The 17,002-nt window shown below is 41.8% G+C and overlaps 1 long non-coding RNA gene across 1 annotated transcript in view; it reads right to left on the bottom strand.

Annotated features, from left to right (window-relative positions):
• Nucleotides 1-5,998, bottom strand: part of LOC138786968 (uncharacterized) — a 35,801-nt gene extending 29,803 nt beyond the window's left edge. Inside the window, exon 1 of the long non-coding RNA XR_011362270.1 lies at nucleotides 5,817-5,998. This is a non-coding gene — a long non-coding RNA (uncharacterized lncRNA). The remainder of the gene's footprint in view (nucleotides 1-5,816) is intronic.
• Between the last annotated feature and the right edge of the window lie 11,004 nt (nucleotides 5,999-17,002).

The raw sequence follows: 17,002 nt of genomic DNA on the forward strand, positions 1-17,002 counted from the left end.
TTTAGACTCAAAATGACGGACGTAATTTTAAACGGAGCTGAAAAAAACGTTGTGTGAACATAGCCTTATAGTGTTATCGCTGGTATTACTGGCATCAGTGTACTTTGGTGTGATTGACCCCTGAACGGAAGTTAAAAAACAAAGAACTACCAATATGTATGGTCCACAGCTCCCAGCTGCTCCCTCTCTGAAGACATTGCTAAATTAATGTACTTGCAAAGTTATTTAAAGTGAATGTACCATAAGGTACAGACAATTTTATTTGTTACTAGATGAGCGAACCTGGAGCATGCTCGAGTCGATCCGAACCCGATCGTTCGGCATTTGATTAGCGGTGGCTGCTGAACTTGGATAAAGCCCTAAGGCTATGTGGAAAACATGGATATAGTCACTGGCTGTATCCATGTTTTCCAGACAACCTTAGAGCTTTATCTAAGTTCAGCAGCCCCAGCTAATCTAATGCCGAACGTTCGGGTTCGGATCGACTCGAACCCTAACCCGGTTCGCTCATCTCTATTTGTTACATTACCCTGTCAGCACCAGAACAGTGATCATGGTAGCACAGTCCATTTTTCAAAACTCCACCTTGTTCCCATGCGATTTTATTTTTTCCTCTTGGTGATGCGCCATGCTTGTCTTAAAAAAATACTTTTAGTAAATTTTCGGCTGTCCAGGCATGATGGGAATTGTAGTTTTGCAACAGCTGGAGGGCCGAAGGTTCCGCATACCTGATCTATAGACAGAGAAAAAGCCACATCTGCAGATCCCCCCCAGAGCAAGGATATCACCAGACCAATCACTTATTATCAGTTTTGCAGAAGAATGAGAACTAGTCTTAAGACACAGATGTCAACTATTACAAAAGGCAACAAATTCCTTGAATTACCTGAGAACTGATCAAGCAGGTTTATCTCGGGTTCAGGAGAAGGAACCAGGTGACAGCACCCTGAGCCTGTAACAATGGTTGTCCATCAAGTATTTAGACAATACACAATTTCTATAATAGTCTGCACTTCATCCAATCGGTATTGTACCTGCTTTAGTGTTTGGATAGCTATATGTTTCTTTTGATGCCCAATCCAGCATTTGTCACCTATTGCACCCTTTTTCTCCTGAGCTCAGTTATATTTGAGGTACCCACTGAGTAACCACTGGACTTCCACTGCCTCAAACTGACCTTGTGGTTAAAGAGATACTCCAGCTAAAAAAAAAAGAAAAAGAAATTTCTATCAAATCAACTGGTACCAGAAAGTTATATAGATTTGTAATTCCGGTACTTATCAGCTTCTTTATGTCCTGCAGTAAGTGGTGTATTATTACCAGTCTGACACAGTGCTCTCTGCTGCCACCTGCTGTTCAGAGCAGGAGAGGTTTTTTATGGGGATTTGCTACTGCTCTGGACAATTCCTGACATGGACAGAGGTGGCAGCAGAGAGTACTGTGTCAGACTGGAAAGAATACACCACTTCCTGTGGGACATACAGCAGCTGATAAGTACTGGAAGACTTGAGATTTCTAAAACTAAGTAAATTACAAATCTATATAACTGACACCAGTCGATTTGTGCAACCAGACTAATATAGGAATAAAAAAATATGTTTTTTTATGGGTAACATGGGTAATGGACAAAACGTTTGTTAGATGTACCAGGAGTATGACATGGTGGAATAGCACTGGGCACATGAAACAAGTGCTATAGTATAGAGTATTCAGGCAGGATTTGGGGATTTTGATGTAGGAGAGCTGGGTATCGGGTACAAAAATAGTTGTAAGAAGGATAGTCAGGCAATTCAGGGTTGAGTAATGGTGGTGTGGCAGAGACTACTATATAAATCCAATAGACTAGTTATAGACCAAATTAGTCAAAACAGCAAGAGACTGGTCCAAAGTCTAAAAGAAAAAAACAAACCAAAAGCAGTTAGGAACTCAAACTTAGGTTGTGTTCAGATGTAGTATTATGGTCAGTATTACAAAAGCAGATCACAAAAAAGTAAAAAAAAAAAAAAAAATCTTTTCATTGCAGTTTCTCATACTGGTAATAACATTCCTGGATTTGGCTAAAAATACCATAATACGGGCCAAATACTATGTATGAACCCAACACCTATAGGTGGCCTTAGGGCAAGCGAACAAGTGACTGAAATACAATGCCTATCTCTCTGATCATATAAGTGGAGTAGACAGTAAGAGCTATGTACTATATAAGAAACCTTTTAAAAAAAATGACAAAGAGAGTGGGAAGAGAATGACTGTAAAATCTTCCATTTTAAAATAATAATAATAATAATAATAAATATAATTAAAAAAAAATCTTTTTGAAATTTTGAGCTGCTTGATTTCCCAAATATCTTTATAGTATTTTTTTTTTATGACCCAGGTCTCCAAATGTCCGGCGTAGACATATATTAAATCATAGCAATTACAGCCACCAAGAAAGGAAAGTTTGTATTCTGTAAGTTTCTAAGCTCCCCCTAGTGGTGGCTGAAGGCAGCTATAATTTTATCATTCAACTGCATATCTTGCTAGGAACTTGGAACTTTGAAAAACCATATTCTGACCTATGGAATGAAGTATTAGGTCATGGATTAGCACGGCATGTTGAACCTGAAAACACCATGGTCTTATTATATGGTTATTCTCTAAGAATTATACTGTGCCTCATCCATCTACATGTCAGGTTTTAATTTATCAGCTCAATGTATTGGATGGTATAATGGAAGTACAAGTTGACGCATCATACCCGATTAGATCACATGTAATACAATCATCTTGGCTTCTTAACTCCCATTTGATCGGGAAATAAGTAGTATAACTGTTACTTTTGTAGACCAAGTATTTGAGATGCTTTGGAGCATGTCGCAGACAGGTACGCACACCAGTAACCGATCCTTGCAGCACGTAGGCACATGGTAAGAAGAAGACATATCATGCACCTCTTGGTTTCCTTGCACCCTGAGCCACCTCTCTCTGTACTCTATGAGAAGGGGGGGGGGGGGGTATATACCATCCAAAGCCACAGATTACAACACGGCTCCAACTCCAACAGGAAAGGCTCATGTAATACAATGTTTGTCTAGCATTGTGTGGACTCCAAAGCAAACAGGCAAGCATGTATTCTGAAACCTCAGCTTATACAAATGTTAAGGCGCCCATGTTTGCAATAGTCTCCTTTTTTTGCTATTTGCTCAGACAGAAGGTAAAGCCACTCCGGGGAAGTAAATAAGCTAGGAGAGAACATGTCATACCAGGCGATGAAGATTAATAGTTTGTATATGCTGGGTCTCATGTGCAGCCTAGAAGGACACATGATGAATGATAGCCTTCCATGACTTTGACTTTTTGTTCGGTGGCAGGTCCAGAAAATTAACTCTTTGTTTTCCTAACCTTGATAGAGGCGGGCGGCCAAACCCTGCACATAATACTTTGTTTCGGCACCCTAAGAGTTACGAAACTTCATAACATGGCGACTAGAGAGGAAAAACCCAACTGTCCAATGTTCTCCATCCAATGACTGCTAACCTTCAAGGATGGAGTCAGAGTGTAAATCATTGTTTCTTATAGGCGCCAGTAAGGTGAGAAAAAACATTCTTCATACCACAACTTCTCACATCACTTCTGACTGCCACGTTGTCCATAGTGTCAGGATCACTAACACAATACACTTCATTTAATTCATTCATTCTTTTGCATATGGGTTCATAAAAATCCTAAAGTGTTTGCAAAGAGTTAATGCATAGTGTTTGCATAGAGTTAATCTCATTTAAAGGGAAACTCCGGGGGATGAAAAAATATCTTTCTAATCAACTGGTTTCAGAAAGTTATACAGATTTATAATTTATTCTATTTAAAAATCTCCAGTCTTCCAGTACTTATCAGCTACTATATGTACTGCAGGAAGTGGTGTATTCTTTCTAGTGTGACACAGTTCTCTTTGCTGCCACCTCTGTCCATGTCAGGAACTGTCCAGAGCAGGAGCAAATCCCCATAGAAAATCTGTGTTATAATTCTAAGTACATTATATTTTTCAGCAACATAGTTCACCTCTGTATGTGATCAATCCAATTGCTGCTGTAAGAAGATTAGCACAATGTCCTGTTGCTTTGTATAATTGGTCTGGAATAGAGATCAGCGAACCAGGTTCAGGTTTGAGTCGATCCAAACTGGAACTTTCGGTATTTGATTAGCTGGGGCTGCTGAACTTGGATAAAGCTCTAAGGTTGTCTGGAAAACACGGATACAGCCAATGACTATATCCATGATTTCCACATAGCCTTAGAGCTTTATCAGAGTTAAGCAGCCACCGCTAATCAATGCCGAAATTTCGGGTTCGGATCGACTCGAGCATGCTCCAGGTTCGCTCATCTCTAGTCTGGAACCTTCTACAGGTATTTTTACAGTACATAAAGTTTACATGCAAGTTCAGAAAAGGCCTTTTCTGCTTGGTGTGGATTATACATCACAGACTGGAGCACCTAGAATTTCATATTCAGAGCTTCCTTCTGTATGTTGGGATGATTTGCAAATGATAAAGTGTACCTGTCGTTATAACTTTTAAAATCTAAATCAGCAGTAGATGTGATGTAAAGCATATCCGCAATATACTGTACATTCATTATTTTTTTAGTTCTCATGCTGTAAAACAAAGCTATACTTACTAGTATCTAGGTCGAGTCTCTTGAAGGCTGCCATATAACAGTTATACTTACTGTATCCAGGTCTAGTCTCCTGAAGGCAGCCATATAACAGCTATACTTACATGTATCCAGGTCTAGTCTCCTGAAGGCAGCTATATAAATGCTATACTTAGGCCTAGTTTACATAAATCCGGCGATCCGGCGGCGTTTCCCTCCGTTGCAGGAGAGAAGCACCGGAGGGAAACGCATCTCTGAACTGATCCCATTGTTTTCAATGGGACAGTTCAGATCATCCGTTCTGCAACTGATGCCGCCGGATCGCCGGACTGGCCGTACGGCAGAACGCAGCATGCAGCGTTCTGACGTACGGCCAGGTCAGCTATTCGGCCTGCATCCACTAAAGTCTATGGGGCGCTGGAGGCATGCCGTGCACAGACGCATGCATTATGCATCCTCCGGCTTTTGCCTCCGGCGCTCCATAGAGATGTCCCTGCCCCGACATTAAACTCCTGTGACCCCTGGCCCCCCAGCCCCTCTATACAGTGCAGCACCATTTAGGACAGGGGTAGGAGCCTTGCATCTCAAGCTGTTGCACAACTACAACTCTTATCATGTCTGGGATATCCAGGCATGATGGTAGTTGTACTTTTTCAACAGTTGAAGAGCCAAGGTTCTCTACCCCTGCTCTAGAGGACTCCCATGTAAAAGTTGTGCACGATATTTTATCTCCTGTTCTGGTGCTGCCCCCTATATAGATGGCCCCCTATATACTGTAAAGAAAAAACAGATTGACAACTAAAGGAAAAAACTGATTGCAACTGATATTAACTGATGGCAACTGATGGTTTTTCATACAAAAATGATATAAAACCTGATGACAACTGATGACCTTTTTGCCATCAGTTGCGATATCAGTTGCAGTCAGTTTTTTTACAAAAAACAGAAACGGATGCATCTTATATATGTAAACTAGGCCTTACTGTATCCAGGTCCAGTCTCCTGAAGGCTTCTAGATAACAGCTATACTTACTTTTATCCAGGTCTAGTCTCCTGAAGGCAGCTGTATAACAGCTATACTTACTGTATCCAGGTCCAGTCTCCTGAAGGCTTCTAGATAACAGCTATACTTACTTGTATCCAGGTCCAGTCTCCTGAAGGCTGCTATATAACAGCTATACTTACTTGTGTCCAGTCTTCTTTTTAGTGTTGGGCTCCTTAAAAAAGAGGGCTCCTTAAAAAAGAGACTAAACACATGAATTTCCGGCCAGTCCAGAGAGTCATGGCTAAAAGCGAATGTACCATCAAAGCGAATGTACCACTGTCTTATTACCAAGCACCGGCCTGGGCTGAAGCACTGAAGATGGGCCGTCCCGCCCCAGTGGGAGGAACCCCCCCCCACCCCTCTGTGACGCGACTCCATTAGAATCAGTTTCCTGCCCCTAGCAACCAATCAGATTCCACCTTTCATTTTCCAAAGAGTCTGTGAGGAATGAAAGGTGGGATCTGATTGGTTGCTAGGGGCAACTGAGCAAGTGTCACTATACACCATGTTTGATAAATCTCCCCCATTAATGTATATACTACAGCAGCTCACACTGTCCATTCGTTCCCCGTAAATGTGATGACATTCTCATCCTAGGCGACACAAGCCATCACAGCTTGAAGCTAAACGCCAAATATGAAATCGCTGCGAGGACGTTATCAGATACGTAAATAACTATGTATAAATCTGGATTTTATATCATAGCTATAGTATTCCCATAGAAGGAAGAGGACATAGAACGCAATTGGAAGTAAATGATTAGCTGTGGATGTATCTATTGCAGGATAATCTGACACTGATGCAGTGATCCTGGTAAGCAGCTGGATAGTGAAGACACAATGCTTAACCCCATTTAACCTGCTCTCTCTGCTTGGCCAGTCCGTGAATCGCCTATATTTATTGAAGTCTCTTTGGGAAGAGCGTTTACTTTCCTTTAGATTCTTCATTAAGTTTAAGACGCTACATCTTATGCCAAAATCCTATATAACATGTATACGATGTCAGCTGTTCCCATTCCGTTCTACAGAGCGAAGGTCGAGCGCGGGGTTGTCATAACAATTACGCAAGAAACACGTAAAAACCTGAGAACAAGATCCATCCTTGCATAAAGCTTTTAATCTAACCTTTTATTAGGCATGCACTTATGTAGAAGGATAAATAGTCCGAAAAGCACATCTTCAAATAAAAGTCATCGAAAATTATGGAAAATCCCTCTAAATGGCACGACTTAACATTTCAGTTTCAAGTAATAGCTTAGAAGCGCAGTATCCATCGGCTGATGCTAATTACTGTATGTAACTTTGTGTCTGATTTTTTTTTTTGTGTCTTCTTTTCACTGTTAAATTTTATGTACATGGAAGAAGCGCTGTAGGCGCTGTAGTCCTCTGTAATTCAATATCTCCAATGGAACATGCCATGATATTTTCTCATCCATATATGGAATCCAATGCAGTATTAGGCTATGTTCACACTTTGTAAGAGACCGGCTGTTCCGTGACCCGGCCAGGTCATGCAATGGCCGGTGTCAGATAACATCATCCCAGCCGATACTGCAGTACTGGCCGGATGATCTTTTCCGCCGCTGAATTCGAATGCGGGCACATCCACACGCACCCGCATCAGAATTCCCCACTGCTCACAATGGAGTGTGCTTCCGGAGCCGCACACTCCATTGTGTGAACTGACAGGTTTTCAGCAGCCGCTATTTATTGAATATCATTGACATGTCAGTTTCTTGCAGCGCTGCTAGGGATCCCAGACGGAGTGTTTACTGTGTGTATGTATATACAGTACTATGGATTCCTTAGAAGGTACCACTACGTAAGTTCATAGTAGTCACGGCCGTTGTTACAATTTGATTGATTATTATGAAACTTACGCAGTGGGAACATGGCCTTAAAGCGGAACGCCAGAGAAATTTGTTTTCTTTCAAATCAACTGGTGTCAGAAAGTTATATAGATTTGAAATTTACTTCTATTTAAAAATTTTAAGTCTTCCAGTATTTATCAGCTGATGTATGCTCTGCAGGAAGTGGAGTATTCTTTCCAGTCTGACACAGTGCTCTCTGCTGCCACCTCAGTCCATGTTAGAAACTGTCCAGAGCAGCAGTAAATCTCCATAGAAAACCTCTCCTGCTGTGGACAGTTCCTGACATGGACAGAGGTGGCAGCAGAGAGCACTGTTTCAGACTGGAAAGAATACACCACTTCCTGCAGGACATACAGCAGCTGATAAATACTGGAAGACTTAAAATCTTTAAAGTGTCACTGTTGTTATAATTTTCAAAATCTAAATCAACAGTAGATGTGATATAAATCAAGTTAGCCATTTACATTCATTCATTATTTATTTATGTATTTTTTAGTTATCATGGAAAACACAGCACTTCCTGTTTTCTGACTGTTTAAGAAAAAAAAACTGCCAGAAAAAGAAGTCCTGTGTATCCCAGGCGATCTGAGCGCTCACAGAGAGAAGGCAGTCATGTGACTGATGGATATTGAGCCGTGACTCTCTGTACTGGCCGGAATTCCTGTGTTTAGTCAGTTTTTTTTAAAACCAGCACAAGTCAGAAAATCTGCCTTCAGGCCTGGACCTGGATTTCTGGTAAGTACAGCTTTGTTTTACAGCATGATAACCACAAAAAAAATAATGAATGTAAATTGCAAACTTGTTTTATATCACATCTATTGCTGATTTAGATCTTGAAACGACAGCGAGACTTCAAATAGAACTAATGTACAATCTATGGCAATATTCTTCCTGTATATAAATATTGTCTTCTGAAAAGGGGATTGGTCAGGCAGGGATTTGACATGGACTCCATGATAATATGACTCCGGTCACTGAATTCAGCTGATTTGCCACCTTACCATTGTTTCCCTGATCAGCCATCTTGTTGCTGGTGGTATTGCTTGTGCTATGAATAATTAGTTGCATTCTGCACTTCTGATCAGAATCATTCTGTATCCCCCCCCCCCCCCAAACCATTGGTACTGTTCATTTACTCACATTCCTATCGTCTGTTTGAAATTGTTCCTTGTACCATCCTTAGGATTAAAAGACTCTATTATTAAGTGGGAGCAGTGTCAAAGAGGTGGGGCCTACTGCATCTGTGCCCTAGGCTTATGATGCCCCTCGGGTCTTCCTCCCTGCCCACCATAGTTTTAGCCAAGCCCCTGGGTGGGACTTCTTTTATTCAGCACTGTTTAAACATACATGCATTGTCATTGCAACTAAGCCATAGCCATAGGCTGTATCCCAGTTTTCCAGGCGTTCCTCCCGCTGTATCCACCCGCTCCACTGAGCGGGCAGACAGCGGGAATCTGATGCCGAGCGTTCGGGTTCATACGAACCCGAACCTTGGCAGGTTCGGACCATCCCTAGCTGGTTTATTACCGAGCACCAGCCGGGGCTGAAGCACTGGAGGTGGGCCGGCCTGCTCCCCCATGGGAGTAAACCCCGCCCCTCTGTGACGCGGCTCCATTAGAATTAGGTAATGGACCGGTGTCGGGCAATGGTTAAAAAAAAACAGCAGCATCGGCTTCTCCGCAACGTTGCCGTTCTATTCACATGCAACACTTAAAATGAATGGAACATTCGCTTTAAACCCTTAAAGGGGTGCTCCAGCGTGGGGGCACTTTTTTGGGGGGACCAAGGAGGAGGTGGCTGAAATAAAAGATGTTCACTCACTTCCCTGGTTTCAGCGGCGGGTCCCGATCACTGCGCTCCGGTGCCCGGTTCCCGGACGCTTCCGGGTGTCTGACGCGGGCCCGAGACGTGACGTCTCAGGTCTGCTCAGCCACTCAGTAAAGGAGGTGGGATCCATTTGAAGTCCGCTCGGATCCCGCCTCCTTCACTGAGTGGCTGAGCGGCCCTGAGACGTAGCGTCTCAGGCGGCGTCAGCCACCCGGAAGCGGCCGGGAAGCTGGGATCGGAGCGCCGTGATGCGGGACCCGCCGCTGGAACCGGGGAGGTAAGTGGACGTCTTTTATTTCAGCCACCTCCTCCCCATCCCCCCCAAAAAGTGCCCCCACGCTGGAGCACCCCTTTAACATTGCACCAGGAATAATTTGAAACAGACAACAGGAAAGGACTTAATGTCAGCAAATGAACAGTACCAGTTGTTTGGTGGTGGGGGGGTTGGGATTTACTTTAAAGCTACAGTCATTTACAAATACATAATCTATATAATGCCAGATTATGATCATTTTGGGAATAGGCTTTCCGTGAATTAATCTATAGCACTTTAGGAAAGGTTGCGGTATAGTACAGACATCTGCACAAATATTGTGCAACTGAATTCAGAACAAAAATTTGGGTTTTTACCATGCAGATTATACCTAATTTCATACACATGAATTTCCAAAGGGATCACTTTACATCGCCTTTACTGAGGGATTACTGAAACTGTAGCTAAGGCACCATCCCCAAACTTCCATCAAACTTTATTCGACTCTGCTGCATTGTGTGTGTGTGTGTGTGTGGGGGGGGGAGATGGAAGCTCGTTTCTTATCATGACCACATTACCCACTGAACGATACCACCAGTGATGAAAGAGAAGGACTTGTAAGTGGACATAAAACAGAATTCTAAATGTTATTTTAAATGTTTTTGTGGTACATTTATAACTGTTATATTATTATGACCAATGAATAAATCATGTCATCGTGTTACACAACACACAGTGATAGCAAGTACGTTTCAGAGTATGTTTCGGCATTTTAAATTCTCCTCTTTTTTTATTAAATTTTTTTTTTATTTAGACCTCAGTATGTAAGAAATGAACCAATTAATAACAGTCAAACGAGTTAATAAAAAAATAGGACAAGAAATACTGCAACCATGAAAAAGGTCGATAAATAACATGTCTGTAGAGCCCATAAGCGAGGGACTGTCATGGTGGTGTACTGTCTACAACAGCAGATTTAGCTGCCACCCTGAGGGGGTAAGCAAGGAAAGAAGGGAAATACAATGTTGTCTGTATATACAGTGGTGAAAAGAAGTATTTGATACACGTCCGATTTTGCAAGTTTTCTGACCCACAAAGAATGGAGACGTGTAATTGTTATCATAGGTACACTTCACATGTGGGAGGCAGAATCTAGAAAAAAAAATCCTGAAAATCATATTGTATGATTTTTAAATATTTATTTAGACTTTTATTGCATGAAATAAGTATTTGATCACCAACCAACCAGCAAGAATTCTGGCTGTTAGACTGACTGTTAGTTTTTCTTTAAGAAGCTCCTCCTACTCTTCACTCCATGGCTAAGACCAAAGAACTATTTAGGACACCAGGGACAAAATTGTAGACCTGCACAAGGCTGGAATGGGCTACAGGACAATAGACAAGCAGCTTGGTAAGAAGGCAACAACTGCTGGTGCAATTTTTTGAAAATGGAAGATACAGAAGATGTCTGTCAATCTTACTTGGTCTGGAGCTCCATGCAAGATCTCACCTCATAGGATAGGGATGATTCTAAATTTTTTTTTTTTTTAAAAGATCAGAAATTAGCCCGTAAATACATGGTCAATGACCTGAACAAAGCTTGAACCACAGTCTCAAAGAAAGACACTACGCTCTTACGGATTAAACTCCTGCAGGGCACAGGCAAAAAAGGTCCCCCTGCTCACACGGCACATGGATGGGGACATGTATCACGAGACTTTGTCCAACAACCTCCTTCCCTCAGTTCCCTCAACCTCCTTCCTTTCAGCATGAAAATGACACCCAAACACACAAATCAGTGGCTCTATAAGAAGCATTTCAAGCCTCTGGAGTAGCCTAGCCAGTCTTCAGAGTTGTACCTAATAGAAAATGTGATTTTATAGAATTTTTTTTATCAATTCTCTCTCTCATAGTTGAAGTGTACCTACGATAAAAATTACAGCCCTCTCCATTCTTTGTATAGCATATTGGTGTACCCATATTTTCCAGGACTCCGTATGGCTTCAGATTAAATAAATCATAGGGCTTGGGCACCCCATTCCCTAGCTTTGCCCTGCCACAATGGCCCATATTTACTAATGTGTCTAGAATTCTGCCCAAAAAGTGGCAAATGGGACATTTTTCCATATTTTTTATGCATTTTAGAGAAATATGAAAAAGGGACGTTGTTTCATAAAAAGATGACTAGGCCTAAGACTATGCGCCAAACAAGTGCCAAAATCTGTCTGAAAATTCTGGCAAACGTAAAGCAAAGTAATAAAGTAATACAAGAAGATGGTCTGTAAGGCTATGTTCACATTAAGTGAACACCCGGCCGTTCCGTGACCCCCGGCGCACGCCCGCATCAGAGCTTCCCATAGCGCACAGTGAAGCAAGCGGCCGGAGACGCTCGCTTCACTGTGTGAACTGACAGGTCTTTCTGCGGGCGGAATTCACTGAATTCAGTTTTTTCCGGCGCCGCATGAGATCCCGGCCGGAGCGTATACGATGTGTGTACGCTCCGGCCGGGATCCCATTGCAAATAAGGCTATGTTACACACCGCAAAACTACGGCCGTAGTTTTACATAGTGTGAACATAGCCTAAGAGTGTGACACAAAATTGTCTACTCTGGGCCAATGTGTCTATAGTCAGCACTTCGGCTTTCTTTGCCAGACACCAGGCAAGGCCCCTAATTTTTTACACACACCTATACTTACCCTCAAGCACTGGGTCCTAATGCCGCTCGATGGAAGAGAAGTTCAGGAGATAGAGGAGGATGAGAATTACCGGCTGCTAAAAGTGGCTGTGTATGGCATAGGTCCACATGGCAAATGGCATTTATTATTTAGTATATTTACCCTTTTTTTAGTTGTTGCCATAAATGTTTATCCATACTTTGCATTGCAAGAATGAGGAATCAGAATTTTTTATGTGTAAACGGGTAAAAAATAAAAAACGGGCTTATTTTGCAAAAGAAGGGGGTAAATAATGAGCATTTTAAGGATATGTTCACGCATAGTATTTCCATCAGTATTTCTATCAGTCTTTTTTCAACTAAAACCAGGAGTGGGCTGAAGACACAGAAACTGGGCAAATCTGTCCATTATAATTTTGCTCTGTCAGTTCCACTCCTGATTCTGGTTGAAAAAAGACTGACCAAAAGACTGATGGAAAGGATGTGTAGACAAAGCCTTTGGAAGATCCTAATCAACTACGGCCCTTATTCTATAAGGTGTGGGCACTGCTGGATAATTTCCCGATTTCAATGGAGTGCATTATTGCATTGAAAATATGGCTGTATTTTACCTCAAAATTACAGCTGTATTTTGGTATTACAGTGGTGCCTTGGATTACGAGCATAATTTGTTCCGGGATCATGCTTGTAATCCAAAGCAAATTTTCGCATGTGAAATGACTGATATGCAGACAATTGGTTCCACACCCCAAAAATAATGATTTACTATTCTGAATAACATGTAAAACAGATGAAACAAACATTCAGAAACAGCAGAATATGTGATATTATATTATAAGTTACTGTACAGTAATGGAGAGGATGGGAAACACAAGGGCGGACAGAGACTGCAGGGAGCATGAAGGAATGAGCAGGATAGATGGGGGCACATACATGCAGCGCTCTCTGTCCGGGGAGAGAGGGGTTACAGCTATGGAGAGATTACCTCCACAGTCCTGTCCCCTGATGTAAGCCCCAGCCTGAAGTGGATCTGCTATGATTTGGAAGGTGAGGGAGACCTCCTGGGTCAGAGTACAAGGCTGTAGACCCCACTATGCAGACCATGCCCCTCCCCCACTTGCGCTACCACCCAGTACAGGGAGCTCTAAAACCAAAGCAATGCTCTTAAACCAAGTCACAATTTTGAAAAACTGTGAGCTCTTAAACCAAAACGCTCTTAAACCAAGTTACTCTTAAACCAAGGTACTACTGTATTTTACTATGTGTGAACATAGTGGAAAAAAAATAATACAAGTGGATGGGGACAGTCAGTAAATAAAGCACAACCAACAACCATGTATATAAATTATATTGTACACAGAAACAAATGGACAGTGTGAGGAGGAACAGCAGCAAAAAATATATAGCAAGGTAACACAAAAATAATATAACATGAGAGAACCATAAAACCACATCCAAAGACAGGATAAATACTTACTCTATGACATCATCACGGGCTCTGGACTTAGCTGTAACGTTATGTTTGTACAGTGACATGACTTTTTACCTAATCCTTATGATGTAAGAGTGCTGTGTAAGGCTATGTTCCCACTTCGGGAATGTGCTGTAATTTATTGGCAAAAGGCGGCCATCTACTGATAATGACGGCCGCAAATAATGATCGTGATCAACCATTATCATCAATAGGCTGCTGCTAAAATCCAGCCTATATCATCTGCATACCGTGACATCAACGTGTGTATCATCTTTATAGGCAAATAATACACAATAGGCTAAGTCCATACCATGGGATTTTGCGTCCGCCGTTGCCAACACCCATAAAAAAAACATATAATATTTGCTAATGATGGACGTCTATAATGATCATGATCATTATAGACGGCCGTCATTAACCAATATCAAACGAATGTTTGATGGCCGTCGGCAATGTCGGCCGCAGAATCCCGAAGTGCGAACTTAGCCTATTGTGTATTATTTGGTTGATATCAATGTGTGCATTATCCCTTTAATATGATATGTCCATTATTTCTTATTAATTGCATTTTTTTTTCTTTTGTTCTTCGGGTGCCCCCACACACAGCCTACAAAAAATGCCAGAAAAACAGCTTTTTTTGGCAATTGCATTTTTTGCTCTTTCTTTTTTTTTTTTTTTTTTGCTTTTTGTGTTTTTATTTGCTTCCAGGAATGGCGTTTTTTTTTCCCCCCAGAATTAGTGATAGAATAGGAAAGGTGACGCCTTCTTTTGATGTCATTTCCTCAATAGAGTTCTATGTATTTCTGCCCCTGCGGATTCCTGCCTGGTGGTTCATGTTACATACCTGCTTCATTTTTCCACCTACAGGGCTGGTTGGGGTGTCATTTCTTGCGCCATCATCTCCAGCTTTTATAGTGTCATATTGGTGTAAAGAAAAAATTTGGATTGCTTTTTATTTATTTATTTTTTTTGATACATAATAAAAAAAAAACATCGGCAATCGTTCACCGTGGGGGAACAATAATGTTATATTTTACTAGATTGTACATTTCCGCACGCTACAATATATGTTTATTTTTTTTTTTACACATTTTTTTTATAATGGGCAAGGAGGTATTTTAAACATTCATGGGGGGGTTATAAGGGTTTTTTAAATACTTTTAAAAACTTTTTTTCTAATAACACTTTTTTTTTACACTTTTATTTTACAGTTAAACATGCAATCAATAGATTGCATATACTGATCTATGCTATGCCGTAGCATAGATCAGTACCATCTGCGATCTGTACATAGAGTCTGCCTGAGAGCAGACTCTATCTTCAGAACGCTGATCCAACAGGACGAAGGTAAGTCTCTTACCCCTGCCTGATCAGTTAGAGGCAGGTACTTAACCTGTCACAGACTTCCTTAAACGCCATGATCGCTATAGATCGTGGCGTTTAAGGGGTTAATGACAGGAAGCTGCGGGATCGCAGCTGCCTGCCATTATCCTCGGCTCCAGACACACTGATGTGTGCGGGGCTGCTCTCACTGCAGCGGTCCCAAACACATCTAAAGCCCCTCACAGCCAGGAACCTATATATACATTCCTGCCACACAGGGCATCTACAGCAGCAATGTACAGCATATATACGTATTGCTGATGTGAAGGGGTTAAAAAAAAACTTACAACCTCAATTGCTTTGTATTGCTGTTTTCTGACCCCTATTCGCTGCCCTGCTTGCACCTGGCCTGGTGAGAGCTATAGGATACTATAGGCCCACATTGTGTCTATGTGAGCAAGATAGGCCCATAGACCCTAATTGTGCAGATTGTGCAGCCATCTTAACCATGTGGCTGGGAGAGAATGCCATAAGTTTACACTTTTCCCCACTTCACTGATCAAAACTTTTCATATGTCTCTTTGACATATATACATATTTTTAAATGACAATGCCCATTTAAAAATGAGTTTGTCTAAGAAGTGGCGGTGTCAGTGTTCAGCAGGGGACCCTGAGACACCGCAGAAGGACACCAGGGGAGCGTGGTGAGGTATAGGGGCAGCATTATATAAAACATTATAAAATGCCGGAGTGCCCCTTTAAGTTCCCCACAGAACAAAAAAAACTGTATCTTTAAAAATATGGAACTATATATAGTGTACAGACTATATAAAAGAGACAATTCCATGTTAAAACTACCTACTACATGACGTAAACCTCCCGCATTAACAATTCTCATAAAAGAACTACACCTCATCCCGTTAAACAATCCCCCAAACATCTATGTGGAGGGCAAGAAAAAAAAGTAATAGTTCTTATATCAGAAAAAAAAATTGCAGTCTCCTCAAATTTCAAATGTGCCCTTGTCCTCAAGGGGTTAATAAAATGCCTGTTTAAAGTTTTCTGCACTTTTCCTACACTCCCTGATTCCATCATGTGCCGCACATAGGCCTAATATGTAGAGGCAGGATTGATCTCCCAAGACTCCCCCATCCCACCCCCACACACTGTATCCCTCCGTAACTAAACCTTGTGATCCCCAGACAGCTTGTGATGGCTTTATGATGAACAGCATACAGGTGCAATCAGCTGAGAGCCGCTCTCTCATTGCCTGAGACCCGGGGCACAGACGGAGCTCAGCACCATGTATCCAGCAGTAGGCATGGGATAAAAGCTTGTAAAACATTTGTTTTAAGTCTTAAAATATCGAATTCCTCACAGCTCGTAATTGCAAGGCCTGAGCCGAGAATGTTTTTGTGATTAAAATAAGCCGAAGGGGACAATAACGTAACAAATCCTACGGGGAGGGGAAAGCCGGCCGTTCTGATTCGATGTCTGGGTAATCGGTCTCACGTTGCCAATTTAACCCATTGGGGAATAAAACGGAGCGTTATTCCAATAAACTCAAGGATAAAAAGGTTAATATGGAATTTTATCTGGCATGGTTGACCTTCACTCCTAGCAGGCATTCTCCCAAGCGACAGAATGAAAAGGATCATTGTGGCGGGTCCTTTCTCCTGGCACCACCAGTCTCACTCCTGAAGATCCAAAAGACATGTCCTCTATCTAATACCTGTCTTGGGTTTCTCAGGTGGAACAGAGGATCTCTGTGACATCGGGTAGAAGCTCCTCTCTGAAGTGACTCAATGATTCTCCCGTTGCATGGTGGGACAAAGCCATGTTTGACATTCCACACTCTGACCGTAATTGAAATTCATTATGAACTCAATAGGTTTGGGTTCTC

This window comes from Dendropsophus ebraccatus, chromosome 3 (genome assembly GCF_027789765.1).
Source record: "Dendropsophus ebraccatus isolate aDenEbr1 chromosome 3, aDenEbr1.pat, whole genome shotgun sequence".
Lineage (NCBI taxonomy): Eukaryota > Metazoa > Chordata > Amphibia > Anura > Hylidae > Dendropsophus > Dendropsophus ebraccatus.